The sequence below is a fragment of the Eubalaena glacialis genome, chromosome 12 (assembly GCF_028564815.1).
Source record: "Eubalaena glacialis isolate mEubGla1 chromosome 12, mEubGla1.1.hap2.+ XY, whole genome shotgun sequence".
Taxonomy (NCBI): Eukaryota; Metazoa; Chordata; class Mammalia; order Artiodactyla; family Balaenidae; genus Eubalaena; species Eubalaena glacialis.
In genome coordinates, this window is record NC_083727.1 from 102,965,312 (window position 1) to 102,986,580 (window position 21,269).

Sequence of the window (21,269 nt, forward strand, 5' to 3'; positions counted from 1 at the left end):
TTGTTATGATCTTCATCTTTCCCTATCTTGAGAATCTGTTCTGATTTAATTTAATTAGAATAGTTTCCTAAAGAATTTCCTCATGTCGGGTACAGAGATGGCATGCATTCTGAATTCTTCTATGTTGAAGAAAATTTTTCTTTAGCCCTTATGTAGGACTACTCTGTATGTAGAATAATTGGATTGCACTATTTTTATTCATTAAGGTCTATAAGTTTTACTCATTTAGATTCTAGTGTTGTAGATCATAAAACACCAGTCTAATTTTGTAAATAAAATATTCTTTCTGCCTGGAAGTCATGTGTATTATTTATAATTAGGCTCAGCTTCAGGGAACATAATATTGAAGAACAGTAGCTTAAACAGCAGAGGTTCATTTTTTCCTTCATGTAAAAGAAGTCAAGAGAGAAGAGTCCAGTGGTCTCTCTTTCTAGATGTGTATATCCCATCTAGATACACATGACCCATGTACATCTATCATAGATTCATAAACATTTCAGAGGCTGGAGGTCTTTCCTACATCTCTCCAGCATCCCATAGGAAATAGATCTTGCCCTCATGGTCCAATATAGCCTCTAGTTCTCCAGTTTTCAGATTCCCGTTCTAAGAAATAAGTTGAAAAAAGAGAAGAAAATGGCACTTTGTTTCCTTTCATAAAATCAACTTTATTAAGGTATAAATTTCATGAAATAAAATGCAGCTATCTTAAGTTTTCAGATGATGAATTTTGGCATTTGTATATATTTGTGTAAGCACCACCACAATCAAAATTTTGAACATTTCCATCATTTTTAAGGCAAATACTGATCTGATTTTTATCAATATATAATAGTATTGCTTATTGTTGAATTTCATACAAATGGCTTCATACAGTATATATTACTTTGTATCTGATTTCTTTCTCATGTAATGGTTTTGAGACTTATCACTTTTTCTTCTGTATTGGTAGTTTGTACCTTTTTATTGATGAATAGCATTTTATTTCTAAGTTGCTCCATTTAGAGTTCCCAGTAATGGTTCTTCATCTGGTCTTGTAGTGTACCACCCTATGAATGTGATGTTTAATATTCAGCCAATGACTCAAGGAACTCTTCATGCAGATTTCTAGATTTCTCTTTCTACATATCTCACTCCTTTCCAGAACTATGCCCTTCATATTCCAGATGCCCAACAATCTCTATTTCTTCAACTTGGTGAGGTAGCTGATCTTTGAATTTTCCCTTTCTGCACCAGTATCTAAAAAACACTCCCAGGTAGAAAGCTGGGGCAATTATTGGGCTTACCTCATTTGTTTCCATTTTCTCTGGGATCATAAGTCTATGGTGCCTCTTGACTAATGCCTAAAAGAGGGTGCTTAGTTACTAATTCGGTTTTCTAGTTTTTTATACTGGGAGAGCTAGTCTGTTACCAAGTAGTCCATATTGACTAGAAACTAAGAGAGGGTAGTAAGTAGACATGTAAGTAGACACTCTGGAGGTTCCATTCAACATGTCAGCTTATATTTCATTGGCCAGAACCTAACTCATGGCTATACTTATCTTAAAAAGGAGATTTGGACATACAATAATATAGGTAGTTGACAATATACTCAGCTAAAATATAGAGTTCTTTTACCAAAGAAGTAGGGGACAGTAGAAACTGGAAGGCAACTAGAAGTCACAATTACAGGAAACCTCCAAGATTCTTTTATTATTTTATATTATATACAGCAATATTGTCATGGGAAAAATATAAACCTTTTGGGAAAATGTATAAACGAATCACATAAGAGGCAATAAAAACTGCGATGCACAAATAAAGAAAGCTCAACTACCTAGTAATCAAAAAAATGAAAATTAAAACCACAGCCATAAAAGAGTAAACATTGAAAAGACTGGCAATAAAATGTCAGAAAAGATATGAAACAATGTAAACTCTAATAAACTGCTAATTGAAGTTAAAATTAGTACTGCCACTTGGAAATGCAATTTTAAAACATCTAGTATAGAAGAAGATATGCATATTTCTAGCCATTCCATTCCTAGGAATTAGTCTTGAAGAAATTTTTCACAAGAACACAAGGACACCTGTAGGAGGATGTTAATAATGACAACAAAAAAAGAAAACTAAGTGAACAAAAAATAGACAAATAAATTGTGATATAGAATTATATTTCATACAATGAAATACTTCATAGCAGTGGAAATTAATCAAGAGCTTCCATAGAACATAGATTTCTCTGCTAACTCATTAGTACCTGTGACCTCTCAACATGGAGATCAAGCTGTTGGTGTCTCTTGGCTAGTGCTGGATTGCGAAATAGTAGAAACTGGGATAAGAGTTTCTTCTCCAGGGGCCTAAGGGTGATTAGTTTAGGAAGTTGTGTTGAGGCTGCTCTACTCTCAGGAAGAAGATATGTAGGTTTTTCTCAGCCAGGTACTATGCTTCTTCTCCAATGCTTCCATCTCTCCTAAAAGCTGGTCTCCACAAGTAACAGGAGTAAGCCCTCAACCATGCTCCGAATAGATTTTCACGCAGATCAACTCACTTCCTTTCTACCACCCAACATAGATATAATGGCTCTGAGTCTTTGCTTCAGATTTCACGGGCAGTACAAGACTTTTTTTTTTTTTAAGTATCTGGTGCTTTTCTAGGTTCTATTTATCAAGGTCTTGATCAAAGACACCCTACTTTAAAGGTCTCGGCTATATGTAGTACAGCTATATGTGATATATGATGCCATATACTTAAGGCTCTAACAATTAGCCATAATTGGATGAACAGCAGAGACAGGGTACCAGGCTCTTGTTGAGGTTGCCACCTTCCCACAGTTTACAAATGTATAACTCTTATTTTGCTTTCCAACCTATAGACCATATCAAAACCAAATCATTAAAGTATCCTAAGACATAAGGGATAGCATTTAGACTCTTACCAAATATTAGGAGGAATTGTTATTTTAAAAGTATTGATGGTATTAAAGATCCAGACCCTCCTAAGTATCTGTTATACTGATAACACATCCACACTTTTTTTCTGTGTATTCTCAGCCATGCCCATTGCCAAGTGACATTGAAGTCCCTCTTTGCCCAAGCACTTTTTTTTTATGGCCGTGCCACGTGGCTTGCGGGATCTTAGGTCCCGCAAGTTCCCCGGCCAAGGATCAAACCCCGGCCCCCAACAGTGGAAGCGTGGCATCCTAACCACTTGGACTGCCAAGGAATTCCCTGCTCAAGCACTTTCAAGCATCTTCAATGATCACCTAATGATTGCAGCTTCCTCAATTTCATCCTTCCTGTTAATAACTGGAAAGATTTGGTTTCAAAGTCAGTAATAGACACCTATTTTCACCAAGAGTAATGTATTTCACTCAAATCACTACATTCCTTTCATGCCCAATATAGATTTTCCTAAACAAAATAAATCAAAATGAAATAAAACAAAATCTCTGAAAGTACGAATAATCTTCTAATACGATTCAAAACGTATACAGCAAGACTTTATGCTACCTACCTGTTGAAAATTACCAAGAGACAACAAGTGAAAAATAATCTGTTTTGTCCATTAATGAACAGGACTGGAGTTGTTAAAAAAATAAATCGAAATATTTTTTGAAAAGGGATATCCATTGGCATTAGCTAACCTGAATCTACGCTTGAAATTTCAAGTCAAGCAAGTGAAAATAATAATCCAGATGAATTGGCAATAAAAATTAGGCAACTTGTCTGTTTTTCACATTGACAGCTCCCAATATTTCAAATTTTCTAAACAGCTTATATTATTACAAATGTGTTAAAAAGCTAAAAAAAAAAAAAAACCACAAAAAATTATGCCACGTATGTGGAAAAAATAGATTTCTGAAGAAATGGATTTTGTTCACCATACCTGGAGCAATACTTGAGTCCAATAAACCTGGAATACTCCATTCTGAGCTTCTTCTATTTCTGTTTCTTTTTAGAGATCTCTGAAGAGTTAGTTTTTAGATTTTCCCATTTTTAACATGTAATTATTATAAGATAGCAAAATATATCGATATGGAAGCATTCTTTTTTTTAAATTTATTTATTTATTTATTTTTGGCTGTGTTGGGTCTTCGTTTCTGTGGGAGGGCTTTCTCCAGTTGTGGCAAGTGGGGGGCCACTCTTCATCGCGGTGCGCGGGCCTCCCACTGCCGCGGCCTCTCTTGTTGCGGAGCACAGGCTCCAGACGCGCAGGCTCAGTAGTTGTGGCTCACGGGCCCAGTCGCCCCGCGGCATGTGGGATCCTCCCAGACCAGGGCTCGAACCCGCTTCCCCTGCATTGGCAGGCAGACTCCCAACCACTGCGCCACCAGGGAAGCCCCTGGAAGCATTCTTTAATGCAATGGTTTCCAGACTTTGTTTCACATTAGTATCGACTGCAGAGATTTTAAAAATCCCATGCCCATGCTACACCTCGAACTGATTAGATCAGAATATGTGGGAGGCAATACAGGTATCAGTAGTTTCTGAAGAGTCCCCACGTGATTCCAATATGCAGTAAGGTTTGGGGACCATTGCCTTAATGTTTCTATCATGTAGTAGCTCAAATAAATGGCATTTTAATTTATTTTAGGTACACATTTTTATTCCAGCTTAATGTTTCAAGAAATTCTGAATGAATTGTTCTGAGGCAGAGCTCGGATACCAGTATTACTTCACAGTTCCTCAACTTAGTCTAATTTTCAAAGCTGGGTTTGAGAACCTCTGCCCAAACTGCTAACAAGGTGCTCCCTAATACCTTCCAAACCGACTTGAATGACCAGATGCAACTATATGATCAGATACAACTTATTTGTCATTTGTAGTAGCATTTTCATATAACTATATACTAAATTATTTTCAAATATGTGTTTCCTCAGGAATGTGTCTTGCAATCATATTAATATTATGAAAGTACTTAGATGATTATATCTTCAGTGTTCGAACAAAAACGAACTTAAAATCAATACAAGGGAAATGATCACAAATTAAAAATGAAGTTAAGATTCCATTAAAAGATGAAGAGAGATTCTCTGTATGCTGCTTAATATATCTTCACTAATTCCACTGTCCCTTACTGCTTGGTAGAATTGAAAAGTTAATATCTAAATGGTAAAAAAAAAAAAAAAAAAAAAAAAAGAGAAGTAAGGCCTGTTCATCTCCAGTGAGCACGGAATTTGATAGACATGAGCTTGAAGTTAGTTAAAGCACTGAGATTTCAGCTCATAACTAAAAATTCCTCTAGAATTATGGCCTTAAAATAGCATTGATGATGAATGTTCCCTTTTTCATAATGAAATGACATCTCTATTTCACATCTAGAAATATCTGACTTTATTTCAGACATATTTCCAATCAATTAAAAAGCCACATGAATAATTACAGATAGGTAATTTGAAATCCTAGGTTTTGCAAGAAAAGAGACAGAAGTTCAAAAGATAGGATTAATCTGTGAATACAGTATTAGTTAGCAGCAAAGCTGGGTCTGAGACCCTGATTTTTCTGACTCCTCACATGACAAGTATTCTCATAGGCCACATAGTGGAAGACTAAATATGGCATCGCTGATGGAAAATGGTGTCTTCCAAATTATACATAGTATCTTTATAATGAAAATAGCCCTGAAAATGTATCTGAAAGAACCAGAAGTAAACAACAAATCACCAAATAATGACTTTATACTTTGGTGCCAAAAAATAAGAACTTTACATTCTTCGAGAGACATTAGGGTGTGTATTCTATTGTCATTGTGCTTCTGAGCACCCAAATCACAGAGCAGGGCATCCCCTTCAGGGCAGGGATAATTTGCAACCAAGCATACCTGGTCAACCAAAGCCATGTTAGCTTTTGTTCTGGTTAGCTGTGGCATCCTGGGGACTAGTTACGAATCCAGGGTGACTGGTTAGTGCTCTTGCCTTATCACTTATGAAATGTTTTGTATCTCACTCCTGCTGACAAAGCTATTAAAAAGCACACAAAGACAAAAATGCTCTATGAAGCATTACTACATTAAATAAGACAAAAACAATAAAGACAAAAGGTTGACCCCACTGAAATTTTATCATTGAGTTAGAAGAATTTGTAGACCTTGTTGAAACAAATATGTGGTAGTAGTTAAAGATTAAAGAGGTAACATGTGTGAAATATTTTAAGGGGAAAGAAAATTACATGCTGATTGCATGATTTTTATGATAGGATTAAATAGTAATCCCATTTGAATACACACAATGCTAGAATGCATCCAAGCTTATGCATGTCAACGTACATTCTTAATGGTTTCTGAAGATTCATAAAACATAATGAACTGCTTTGACCCTGAGAAATTACACTTGTAAATGAACTACGTAATGGAACATTCATGTGCTTAGAATGCGTTCTGTTTTATTACAAAGCTAGTTCACTCTGTACATGATTTAGAAATTTATTCGACTTTACTGCCCTAAATATCTGATTGATTATTTAATAGATGGTTGATAAAACATTTATAAGGTCAACAGAATTTAAAATAATAATTTAGTATTGCTAAACCAGGCTCAAAGCTAACCAGGAATAATTAATTGAGTCCTCTAACTTATTTCTGTAATACTATAATATCACATGGTATAATATACTTATGCTGATATTAGCGTGGCACTTAGAATCGTGTGAGATACCAACAGTAGGACAAATATTTGCAAATGTTAAAGACTAAAGAAGCATCATTGTAACCCAATTGATAAGAAATTTTGAACTGCAGGGGTCTTATTTGTTTCACAACTTAAATTTTTACCATGTATCCTTTTATTTGGAAGTCAATCAATCAGTGTCTTATGAGCACTAAGTAAAACCAGACAAAAAGTGTTGCTGTTCAATACTCAATGGACTTTAGAGTAGCATGTGGTATATGTGCATCCCCTGAAATGCTTCTTCATTCTAATAGTCTGGTGTGTTAAGTGCCTCCAGGCATCTGGTCTTTGATTCACTGTTCATTCAATGGCTCCTTCTTTATTTGAGAAGTTCAATTTGTTCAGTTCAACCAAAATGAAAATGAAATGATACCCATGGTGAGAACGCTGTTCATAAATACAGAGCTGAGGATGATGAGTGGAAAGATTAAACACGGATTGTCTCCACGTTCCAATGGGAATTGTAAATACTTGCTGGAACTACTCACAGTGTTGGATTTTCCAGAAGCAGAAGTGGAATGTTTCAGCCAATTTGGGATTTTACCTGCTAACCAATCCAGCAAGATATTAGGGATGGGATGATGTGATAGTGACAAATCATGTTTAAAATAAAACAATATGTTCGCATTAGATTTTACTTCTAGTGAGTCCTTCTTTCAGATGAAAATGTGTCATTTTTAAAATCAGAAAACTCAGACTGAACTATCTTGATGGCAAGCTAGAAAATGAACCCTTGTTGCCAACCTGAACTACAAGAAGTCAAAAACTCAAAATTTCTCCAAGTGATGTGTTTCCCAAATTCTCAAACATACCTCACACTTCAAGATCCATGGTAGCATTTCAAGCAGGATCAAGGTAGAATATTAACTGGAAGAGAAAAGGGGAGGGATTACACCTCTCATAGAAGAAATAACATAAACAAAAGCTCGAAGACAGCAATGTGGAAAGTGCCTTTGGAAAATGGAGTGCAATTCAGTGTGTCCAAAAGGTAGGGTTCATGTTGTATTGGAAATAAAAACGGGAAAGAAGTTTTTGTACTGATAGTCAAAGCCTCACATGTGAGGCTAAGGAAGTTTGAGTTTATGTTGTGGGAGATGTGAATCACTTTTTTTGAATGGAGTGAGGAAACAGCTTGAAGCAAGTCGGGCTCTCTAAAGGATCCCATTGGCTTGAACATGCATGAAAGATCAAAGGAGAAATCTTATATTTTAGTCTTGTCGAAACTTTGGTAAAGATTTCAAATACTAAATAACAATGTAGCAAGAGCATTATCCCCAAATGGGAGGACATGGCCCATCTTGACTCAGTCTTTCACATTTAGAATCACTAGGTATAAGGGGGCTTTGGAAAAGAGTGATGAAATAAAAAAGCTAGATCATTACTAGAAAATATTTTTGGTTTCCAGCTTAGTGTCAATGTAAGGTTAATCCTAATACTGACCACAATTGTGCCTTTTCAGACTTGTGATTCCAACAGCAGACCTAATTGATGACTTCCTAAAGCAACTTGATATATAAAATCAACAATATACAGAAACACTTCTAAAATGTTCTCTTCCTTTTCTTGTACAGCGAAGTGTCATTTCTGGCAGAGAGAGAAGAAAGAAAAAAAATCGCAAACGTCGTTAACCTTTGAAAATTGTGAGTAAATGGTTTACATTTAAAAAGCAAAACAAATAAACAAACTTCACTTTCATACAATTTTGCATCCAAATACCTTTCTTACTTAAAGAACTTTAAAAATGTTTCTAAAGAAGAATGGAAATATTAATAGTGTCTAATAGATATAGGCTTAAGCTTTAGGAGTAGGCACTCGTCTTGTGACTTCTAATTAATTGATCAACCAAGAAGAAACTCTAAAAGGGAAATATCCTTGTAAGTCTGTGGCATGCAAATGTGGTGATGTTGGCTTTATTTCAAATAAACCAAGCACTCAAGAGAAGTGAAGTCTCAGCAGTTAACGGCCCCTCTGAGGTCACCACTCTCACTAACAAAAGTTGTTTTCTTGCTCAAAAATTAGTTAATACAGTACCTTCCCAACAATGTGTTGAAAGGATCAAATACATTATTTAATATGAAAGTAATATTTCAACGGATATATTCTTTGATTATAATTAATAATACTCAATAAGAATATTTTAAAAGGAAATACAGTTATTACTCATATTAATAATAGATATAATATATATGTATACATAAATGCCATCATGTATTGAGTGTCTTATGTCAATATGAGCTAAGAAAATATAATCATTTGTGATCCTCAAATTAATATTATCAGTTTGGTCTTATTAGCCCCTCCTATTTTACAAGTAAAGACCGAGAGGTTCACGGAGTGTAAATAACAATAGCTTACTCAGTTGGAGTGTCTGGCTTCAATTTAATCTCATTGCTTCATTCTGCTAGGTGTAGTAGAGGTCTCCTTATAGGTAGCCTGCAAAGAAGGCATAATGCCTCTGCTATCATTTTTTTTTTTAACTTTGGGTTTATTTATTCATTTATTTATTTATTAATGGCTGTGTTGGATCTTCGTTTCTGTGCGAGGGCTTCCTCTAGTTGTGGCAAGCGGGGGCCACTCTTCATCGCGGTGCGCGGGCCTCTCACTATCATGGCCTCTCTTGTTGCGGAGCACAGGCTCCAGATGCGCAGGCTCAGTAATTGTGGCTCACGGGCCTAGTTACTCAGCGGCATGTGGGATCTTCCCAGACCAGAGCTCGAACCTGTGTCCCCTGCATTGGCAGGCAGACTCTCAACCACTGCGCCACCAGGGAAGCCCTCTGCTTTCATTTTTAATTTAAAAGAAATATGAGGGAAACAATTATGTATATTTTAAGGATAATAGCTTACCAAATGTAGGAAAAAGAGCTTCTAGCATTAGCGTTAAGACATCCACAGTTCCAGCCAGGTTGTAGCGATGGGTTTCCTTAAAAAGATGGAACTTCTCAGGACTGTGTTGCTCTCCTGATTTAGATCAGGGTCTGTGGTCCTATATGCAATCATACAATTAAGGCATTGGAAAAGCAAAATTTAGTTACAAATATGTTAACAGTAAATTTAGTAGAGGTGAATTGTGTCACATCAGCCAAAACCTGGATTACTCCTCTCTTCCTAAATCTGTATTTCACTGCTCAAACACATACACTTTTCATTATGACACTCAGGGCTCTTCACAATTTGAATTCAATTGTCTTTATAGTCTCACTTTTTTCCCATATTTCACCAGCCATCCTAAGTTAACATCACCATTCCCCCAATTCTGGAACAGCTGATACATTTTTCAATCAATTTTCTTTCCTTTTGCTACTCCCTCAGCCAGAAGGTATATTTTTCTCCAATTCTGCTTTAAGATATGTCTTATTTTACAAGGCCTAACTCAAAAGCTAGCTTCTTTCTGCTCTATGAAAGACAATGCCAAGAGAATGAGAAGACAGGCCATGGACTGCAAGAAAATATTTGCAAAAGATGCACTTGATAAAGGACTGTTACTCAAAATATACAAAAATAACTCTCTTATAACAGTAGAAAAATAACCCACTAAAAATGGGCCATAGACCTTAAAGTCACCTCACCAACAAAAACATACAGATGGCAAATAAACATATGAAAATATGCCCCACATTGTACATCATCAGGAAAATGCAATTAAAACAAAAATGAGATACCACTACACACTAATTAGAATGGCCAAAATGAGAACACTGACAATGCCAAGTGCTGGTGAGGGTGTGGAGCAACATGATTTCTCATTCACTGCTGGTAGGAGTGCAAAATGGTACAGCCACTTTGACCCACTGTTTGGCAGTTTCCTACAAAATTAAACAAACTCCTCCCAGATAATCCAGCAATGACATTCCTTGATATTTACCCAAAGAGGATGAAAACCTACGTACACACACAGAAACACACACGGATGTTAATAGCAGCTTTATTCATAATTGACAAAACTTGGAAGCAACTAAAATATCCTTCATTAGGTGAATGAATCAACTGTGGAACATACAGACAATAGAACATTATTAAGTGCTAAAAAGACATGAGCTATCAAGCCATGATAAGACATGAAGGGAAATTGAAGGCATATTGCTAAGTAAGAGAAGCTAATCAGAAAAGACCACATACTGTATGATTCCAACTATATGGCATTCTGGTAAAGGAAAAACTATGGAGACAGTAAAGGGATCACTGGTTGCCAGGAGTCGGAAGGGATGAAGAGGTGAAGCACAAAGAATTTTTAGGGCCTTGAAAATACTCTATATTTGAAACTATAATGATGGATACATGTCATTATACATTTGTCTAAACCCACAGAACGAACAACACCAAGAATGAATGACAGTGTAAACTATGGACTTTGGATTATTATGATGTGTCAGTGTAGGTTCATCAATTGTAATAAGTGTACCATCCTGGTGGGGATTTTGATAATGCGGGAGGCTGTGCATGTGTGGTAGCAGGAAGTATAAGGGAAATCTCTATATGTTCTCGATTTTGTTGTGAACCTAAAACTGTTCTAAAAAGTAAAGTCTTAAAGAAAAAAATAAAAGGTAGCTCTCTCTTATCTTATTAATATATATATATATAATTTGTGCCTCTCTACTTCTTGTGTCATTTTGCTTTCTAAAAATAATTAGTAATTTGCAAACTGTATTTCTCTTCCCTGAATGCCTAGTAAAGTAACGTTCTACTGCTCAGGCTATCATGTTTGTTGTACATGACCAAATGTTTTCCAGAACAAAATGATGATCTTGCTCTTGTCAGTCAGATCAAGCCATACCTATAGTTTGGGGTAGCATATTTTAATACAAAAATTGGCATGCAGATCTTTTCCAGATGCAGGTACCTTGAGGATCCAGTGACTCAAAAAAGTACCATTTGAAATGTGTTGAAAGAAATTGAAAATTGTTAGGCTGGAAGAAACGATAAAGACAGAATGATTTGGCTTGTTCCATTTAATTTGCGGAGTGCTGAGAAATAGACAATGAATCACAATTACATGGAGGCAAAGATAAAGATGGATATTCTAAAATAGAGGATTTCCAAAAATGGAAGGCTTATGCTTTAGAGTTTTACAGCCACAGGTGGTTTTAGCTCATGCTGAAATATTGTAGAGGGAATATCTATCTTTAGCAGACATTTTGGAGGAAATAGATAAGGGGGGAATAATAGAGATTTTTTCAAAGAATTTTTAGGAAGATGTTGCATTACAGTCTACATTGCAAACTTTCAAAGTCATTCTTTCCTCAGATGCTCAAGCCTGTATTTCACGGTTTGAAACATTATCAACACTAATATCTGAAACCTTAGAGTCTTGACTTGACACTCTACCTTCTTAGTCATGAAGTTCACTTTAAAAATCTTTCTATGATTCATTGTATACACCAAGAATTGTTATTTTTATCAATTTGTACCAGCCAATAATATATACCTATTTACTCATGATCACGCATTTAAATAAAGTATCCATGAACTTCAGGCTGAACATAAGGAAATTTAAGAGAGATAGCAAGAGGGACAAAGGAGAGAAAAACATTTCATCTGCCCTCCCCACACAGTAAATAAAGTTGGCAATATTCCAGGCTTAGAAAATTTCATTAGTTAAATAACAAGTGGTGGCAATTGTTTATTATTATTGCTTTTTAAGCTTTTGCAGGCTACTAAAATGGCTGACAATTGAAAGTAAATTCAGTTAGTTTAAATCAAAAAATTAAGATTTCAACATATTCTATTTGTAATTACTGATACTTTCTAACTTTGGCATATATTTATTTTAATTATTATGGTGGAGCTCTTATAATCCTTTTGCAAACTTTTTTTTAAAAGGGAAGGATGGAGGAGGCAAAGAAGAAACATATACTAGAGGCAACATCTTTTCCTTACTCATATCTCTGGAGGAAAATGTTTTAAAAGTTGAGACCTTAGGAGAATATTTCTTAAAACTGTATATATCAGGGAGAAAAAAGCTGCTAGAGAGATGTTCAAAGTCTGTGTACAGCTATATTTCATCTGATCCTTCAGGCCTGAGTCCCGTTCAAAAGGTTAATTCAAGTAACATCTCCCATCCCTCTTTCCTTCCTGACACCACTTCTGTGCCTCTTTCTTTACAAGCACACTTCTTCTGCTAGATCCCACTGGAAGCAATCCCCCAGCAAGACTGGTGAACTGTCTTCTGGAAGCGACTGATCCTGCCTGCAGACATGGGCCCTCGGCCGTGCTCCAACCTTCCTGGCGGTGCCGGCGCAATCCCGGCACAGGGATTCTATAAGGCAACTGTTGAAGGAAGAAAAGACTAACAAACTATTGAGTCCGTTTTTTTGGTGAAAGCGAAAGATCCACATCTGGCCAAAAAGTAATTCAAAACATGAAACTCTAAAAAGGGAACCCTCTTGCATTGTTGGTGGGAATGTAAATTGTTACAGGCACTATGGAGAACAGTATGGAGGTTCCTTAAGAAACTAAAAATAGAATTACCATATGACCCAGCAATCCCACTACTGGGTATATACCCAGAGAAAACCGTAATTCAAAAAGACACATGCACCCCAATATTCATTGCAGCACTATAGGTCATGGAAGCAACCTAAATGCCCATTGACAGATGAATGGATAAAGAATATGTGGTACATATATACAATGGAATATTACTCAGCCATAAAAAGGAACGAAATTGAGTCATTTGTAGAGATGTGGATGCATCTAGAGACTGTCATACAGAGTGAAGTAAGTCAGAAAGAGAAAAACAAATATCATATATTAATGCATATATGTGGAACCTAGAAAAATGGGACAGATGAACCGGTTTGCAGGGCAGAAATTGAGACACAGAAGTAGAGAAAAAACGTATGGACACCACGGGGGGAAAGCGGCGGGGGGGGGGAGGTGGAGGGGGGATGTGATGAATTGGGAGATTGGGATTGACATGTAGACACTGATGTGTATAAAATGGATGACTAATAAAAACCTGCTGTATAAAAAAATAAATAAAATAAAATTCAAAAATTCAAAAAAAAAAATAGAAACTGACAAGGGAAACAAGATTAAAAAAAAAGAGCTATTATTCAAGAAAATGTTATTATATATAATCTCCTAAGTGTTTGCTCTCCAGATGTGTTTAAAGAATTTTAAAAAAGATTTATTAAAGGTTTATAAAATTGAGTTTGACAAACATTTTTTAATTAGTGTTTTTTGTTTGTTTGTTTGTTTGGTACTCAACATAGGTAATTTCAATTTAAACTAGGAAAAATGTCAATCTCTGATGTTTTCTTGGGCCTAAATTCCATCTCAATACAAATAGAGAAAAACACACATAGTAAGTTCTTAAAAATGATAGCTGTGCTTATGATTAGCTTCCATGATATGTGAGAATATTTATAAATATAGCTAAATTATCATATCATGAACCTTTAAAAATTTCCTTATTAAAATTTTTGGCAACGTATTTAAAACGTTTAATACCATTAAGCAAATAGCTTTGATGTAGAATGTAAAGATACTAATTTAATTTATACACTTGGTATATGTAAACTACATTATTATAGATTAGATGACTAAATCATCTATATAACATGAAGCTTAATTTTTTTAAAAAATGGATTGAAATACATCATATGTAGAATTCTAGGTAAGTAACGTAACTCCTTATGACCCAGTCCCCACTTGCTTTGTAAAAAAAAAAAATTAATTAATTAATTAAATTATTTTAAAAGTGCCTTTTGAGAATTCTGAAACTAATTTTTATTGAGCTTTTATGTTATATCAAACCCTTTACTATGTAATTTAATACCCCGAATCAGTTTATAATCAATACTTAAAGAAAATTCAGTTACACTAAAAAAAATACCTTGTCTGTATCTGTGCACACAGAAGGAACCAGAGCACTCAACATTTTGTTTGACCCCCTCCTGGAAATTCTTGCCATCATATCTTCCCTCTCTAGTTTCTGAATCCTTGGAGAAATCTAAGATGGCAGAAGAATTATGAGGGGAAAAATGAGGCTAGTTGTTGCAGGGAAAGGAGTGAAGGTTTTCAAATGTTAAGGATAATAGCCTGTGTTTTTCTTGTACTTTTTCCTCTACAAATTTCCTCTTATAGTTCAGATTCGAAGAATGGAGGAACTTTTCCAATTTCCTTTCCTTTTTCCTCCCCCTCATCACGTCTTGGTCTTCACATACTCATATTCTTTTTACTATTTTGTGTTGTTTACAGTTCAAAGAAAACAAATTACTTTGGGTAAGAATCACAGATAAACTCTGATGCTTACTAAAATCTAAATGAAAACCACATCTCAAGTGCCTTATTAATCATCTGAAGTTAGTAAATTTTGGACAAGTGATAATCACTGTTTTAATAACATAAGATCTGTGAGTGTGTGTGTGTGTAAATACAATCTGTTCAATCAGAAACAGAAGCATCTGATGGTATCTTGTAATTATTCACAAGATAGGTAAAAGCAATGCTTTACCAAGGAGGTTTATAATATAAAGAAAAGTAATGTATATTAAGATGTCACTGTCTACTCAGATCAGTAGCAGTTGGTGGTTATTTTAAGCCTAAAGCAACAAGTGTTTAATCTGCCCTGTCCATTCACACCCTAATAATGCATGGTGGAATTAGGCATTTATGTAATTTCTGGACTGCCGCATTAAGTTATGTGCTTTCAAAATCAATTTGTATTAGAGCTCATTTACCAGGAACCTTAGGGGACTGAAAGTAATTGCTCTATTTCGAAGGTGGTATGCAGTTTTAGGTCTTCCATTCCCACTGCATTTGGATCAGGGTTGTACCAACCTGTTATAATTTAAAGCCATTATTGAAATCTTCATAGCATGAGATAATTTCTTTTGCATCTTTGAAAGCCTTGATATAAAGCAGCTTATGTCCAAGGATTTTCTCACAATGACATTATAGTTCACATAATATATAGCCCAAAAAGTAGTAGGTTCCATTGTTACTGAACACTTATTAAGCAGCTAAAATGGCCAGTCTCTGGTGTGTGTATTCGATATGAAGACAGCTGAGCAGGACTATCAAATTACATTTTCAATTTTCTAGTTTAAAATCCTATACTTTCCAACCGTTATAAATTGCTCTAAGAATTAACAGTCTGTTGTTTAAAATGTCCCATAGTCTTCTGAGTAAAGGCTTTTAAAATATAAAGCATGGAATCAAAAGCATAGATAGAATTCATAATTCAAGTAAATCTACTTTAAGAAAGTACTTTTTTAAGTATAAGCATTAATTAATAGATTTTATAATAGATTAGGACCAAGGTTCACTAACACATTTTTGGAAACAAAATTTGGGGCCATCAGAGTAATTCAGAACAAGAACAACTACTACTACTTAGTGTAGTAGTAGTATACTACTACAGATAGTAGTAGTACTACTGCTATCTGTAGTAGTATACTACAAATAGTCAAATATTTGACTATTTTAAATGTAAAATTAGAAATATCATTGAATTTGTTAAAATTACCAGATTACAAAAATTATAGACAGGAAGGAAAAAAGTAATTATTGAGCAACTATTGTTTCTAGGAGTTAAAGTCTGTTTAATTATACACTTAAATATGCATATTTTAATTATATATTAAATATGCATAGGTATATATTTGATCTCATGAAATCCACTAATTGCCTAATTTACTATTATCCTAATTTTTAAAATGTTTTTGTTTGTGCCTTTGAATTTTTGTATATCGTAGAGAGTAGTTTTATATTTAATAAAATGTATAAAATATTTAATTCTAAAGGTATTTAAATGTATCTTTTTCTATTTATATCCTGATTACTATTAGACCGAATTATGAAACTAAGTGCTCTTACTTACCATCTTCTCGGAGTCTTCTGTACTAGATAAGTATGAAATCCTAAGCAAAAAACCAACTTCCATCCCCCAAGGACATTGTTTCTTTGGAAAAAAGCAAAGAGATCAAAGAAAAAGTTGGAAGTGAAAGGTCAGATCTTATAGGCTCAGACAGTTTCTCTCACACTGGGACAAATTTTATCCTTCTTTGTCATGCACTACACATCACTAAATAAAGTTGAAGAAACACCACTTAGATGAAATGTTTGAGTCAATATTATGCTCCTTGGGAGTTAATAAGAGCTTACAACCTACTTCTAAGCCCCAGATGTGGAGCACAATGTTGAGTTTCTTGCTGAAATACAGGATGAATAAAATATTGGAAGAGAGGGGGCACAATTTATTGATTTAATGTTAGACCTCATTATAGATGTCAGTCAGAATTTTTCTATTTTTTTAGTTTATTTTTATATTCTATAGTCAAAATTTTTATAAGACAGCAGAAAGTCATAGCCACCCTTTCAGGCAGTTGAAAAAAGCAGTTTTGTTAGTGTGGGATAAAATATAGGGAAAAAGCATGTTGTGATGCCACCCCCAAATGCTGGTTATTATGGCTAAATTGCAGTGACTAAGCACTTCTTTTATTAAAATTTCATTTCTAGGAGCTTTCCTTATAACTATCAGGGAAGTATTTTAGTTGTGTGTTGACACACTGACATGAATTTGGTATTATATATAGCTTGACGCAACCAAGGAATCCATGAAATGACTCTCTATTTAGAGGATACAATTTAAAGTTCAGGTTAATCATATATTCATATTTACTAAGCATGAAATATATGCTACCTCTTTGATACGTGCTTTCTGAGTAGGCAGAGCATAGCACGCATATTAAATTATATGAGACCAAACAGGCTGGCTTTATCCCCTCAGGGGGTGAAAGTCATTGGGCTGTTGAGATGGACCACAGCTCTTTGCCCTTCATCTGCTGTTTATTTAGGCCAGCAGCGCAGAATCTGTGGAGAATCAATGCACTCAGTAGATAGGAATGGTGCAAAGTATTGGCAGAGTCAGTATCAGGGTTAGGTTTCTCTTAAAGCCTTTGATTCAGTTGACAGCGCGTCTCCTGTGAAGTTGACCTTTGTGTTTCCTTCAGAGCTTGCTGAAGTTGGCTTTCCTCATGAAGGCTACATTTCTGCCAGCAGCAGGGTGATTCCCAAAGGTTTGCTGCGCAGACAGATATAGGGAAACACAAAAGGCATTCATTAAGAACATAAATATGGTCTGTCTCTAAGAGTTTTAATAATGGGTGGAAGTAGCTCTCTGGGCTTGGAAAGTGCCAGATACTTCTCATCCTCAGGTTCACTTTAAGGCTTGCAGTGCCTTCTCCAAAACCTACTGTCTTTGATTTCACTCAGCTTATCTTTTAGCAACATGCTCTTTTTATTAAAACAGGGAATCAAAATCCTATGACTTAAACCTTGAAGCGTGATTAGTTTGTTAAGCCTTTTGTATTTATTTGCATGGCTAAACTGAACTAGGAAAGAAGTAAGTAAATTAACTTTTGTTGAATAATTATTGTCCCATGTTGACAAAATGTTAAGTAACTAAGTCATGGAGGAAGTGCTTGAGGAGATCAGAAAATTAATTATAACTTACCCCATATTTATCCCTAGGTGATAGAATAGAAAAATAATTGACAGAGTAAGATATATGATATAATGAAAAGTATGCAAAACATTACACTATTTATTTTAAAATATTTAATAATGATTTAAATAATAATTGCCTTACCAGGCATATAGTAAGCTATAATTTGTGGGCATCCCTTCATTTGCCACTGCACATGTCTGTTTTTTCAAAGCTCATCGACATGTATACATACATCTTCATTTCCATTCACTTTCAGAATACACAAGTTTACAGTTTTTTTATTCATTATAATTTAGGTCAATTCCATCCTCAAGCTATTAAGGGAGGTATGATATTCTCACCAGTAAACTGTCTCTCCATGAATTTCAGGATGAATTATTGCCAGGAATTTTTATTATAGACAAGTAAATCCATTTCAGGTTTATGGATATGTGTTTTAAAGTGTATCTCAGAGGTCAATTTTCTAAGTTTCTTTCCCAAAGCTAAATGTCTAAATTAATTTTTGCTTTAAACCTTACTTGTAAACTAGGCTTCTACCAACTGATGATAATTATTATTTAATAATTCAGTTAAATCAAAAAATGTATAAAAGGATAAACGAGCTAAACATGGGAAAATCAAACCTACATTTTTAACATGGCCTTGTATATTTAACAACTCTGGTTGAGCAAACTTAATATTAGTAAAATCATAGCAAATATATTTAACATAAATCTGAGAGACATTACTCTGCATGGTAAATTGTTTGGCTTGAAAATAACAACACAATATGGAGGACTTGGTTTTCAATGATTTTTCTTTCAGATCTTGAAACAAACGTCAAGTCACAAATTGTTTACATAATATTTTGAATTTTTTTTCAATATATACAGATAAATTTTCAGAGATGAGATATGTTTCAGTTCTATGCTCATTCATTATTCTTCTCTTTTTATATTGATAGCTCCTTTTTAATCAAAGTACAGTTGATTTACAATATTATGTTAGTTTCAGGTGTACTGCATAGTGATTCAGTATTTTTATAGATTATATTCCATTAAAATTGTTACAAAATATTGGTTGTAATTCCCTGTGCTGTAAAATATATCATTGTTGTTTATCTGTTTTATACATAGTTTGTATCTCTTAATCCCATACCCCTATTTTGCCCTTCCTCCCTTCCCTCTCCCCACTGGTAACCACTAGTTTCTTTTCTGTATCTGTGAGACTGTTTCTGTTTTGCTATATACATTCATTGTCTTTCTTTGTCTGACTTATTTCACTAAGCATAATAGTCTCTAGATCCATCCACTTTGCTGCAAGTGGCAGAATTTCACTGTTTTTTTTTTTATGGCTGAGTAATGTTCCATTATATATACATATATATGTATATAAATACATCTTCTTTATCCATTCATCTGTTGATGGATGCTTGGGTTGCTTCCGTATCTTGGCTATTGTAAATAGTGCTGCTATGAACATTGGGGTGCATGTATCTTTCTGAATTAGTGGTTTTGTTTTTTCTGGGTATAATCAGGAGTGAAATTGCTGGATCCTATGATAGTTCTATTTTTAGTTTTTTGAGGAACCTCTATAATTTTATCCATAGTGGCTGCACCAATTTACATTCCCACCAACAGTGTACGAGGGTTCCCTTTTCTCCACATCCTCTCCAACATTTGTTATTTGTAGACTTTTTGATGATGGCCATTCTGACAGATGCGAGGTGATATCTCATTGTTTGGATTTGCATTTCTCTAATAATTAACAATGTTGAGCATTCTTTCATGTACCAGTTAGCCATCTGTATGTCTTCTTTGGAACATCTGTATTCAGGTCTTCTTCCCATTTTTTGATTGGGCTGTTTGCTTTTTCTGATATTGAGTTGGATGAGCTGTTTATATATTTTGGAGATTAACCCCTGGTTGATCACATTATTTGCAAAACTTTTCTCCCATTCAGTAGGTTTTCTTTATGTTTTGTCTATGGTTTCCTTTGCTGTGCAAAAGTTTTTAAGTTTAATTAGGTACTATTTATTTATTTTTGCTTTTATTTCCTTTGCCTTAGGAGACAGATCCAAAAAGATATTGCTGTGATATATGTCAAAGATTGTTCTGCCCATGTTCTCTTCTAGGAATTTTATGATTTCAGGTCTTTCATTTAGGTCTTTAATTAGTTTTGAGTTTATTTTTGTATATGTTATAAAATGTTCTAATCTCATTCTTTTACATGTAGCTGTCCAGATTTCCCAGCACCACTTATTGGAGACTGTCTTTTCTCCATTGTATATTCTTGACTCCTTTATTGTCAAATATTGACCATAAGAGCGTGCGTTTATTACTGGGTTCTCTACTCTGTTCTATTGATCTATGTGTCCATTTTTGTGCCAATACCATGCTATTTTGATACTGTAGCTTTGAGTATAGTCTGAAGTCTGGGTGGGTGATACTTCCAGCTTTGCTTTTTCTCAAGACTGCTTTGGCAATTTTGTTTCTTTTATGCTTCCATATAAATTTTAGGATAATTTATTCTAATTCTGTGAAAAATATCATGGGTATTTTGAAAGGGATTGCATTAAATCTATAGATTGCTCTTGGTAGTATGGCCATTTTAACAATATTAATTATTCCAATACAAGAGCAAGAGATATTGTTCCATTTCTTTGTGTCATCTTCAATTTCCTTCATCAGTGTCTTATAGTTTTGAGTCTAGTTCCTTCAACTCCTTGTCTAAGTTTATTCTTAGGTATTTTATTCTTTTTCGTGTGATTCTAAACAGAATTGGTTTTGTTTCTGGTTTTTTTGTTTGTTTGTTTTTGTTTTGTTTTGTTTTGCTTTCTCTTACTGATAGTTCATTATTAGTATATAGAAAAGCAACAGATTCCTGTATATTATTCTTGTATTCTGCAACTTAGCTGATACAAAAACTTACAGGGTTTCCCTTACATATGACTGTTTGCTTTTCTCTTGCTGTTTTTAAAATTCTTTCTTTAACTTTTACTATTTTAATTGTGATATGTCTTGGTGTGGGTATGTTTGGGATAATCTTTTTAGGGACCCTCTGTGCTTCTTGTACCTGGATATCAGTTTTCTTTTTTAGGTTTGGGAAGTTTTTAACCATAATTTCATCAAATACATTTTTGATCCCCTTCTCTTTCTCTTCTCCTTCTGGGACCCCTATAATGTGAATGTTG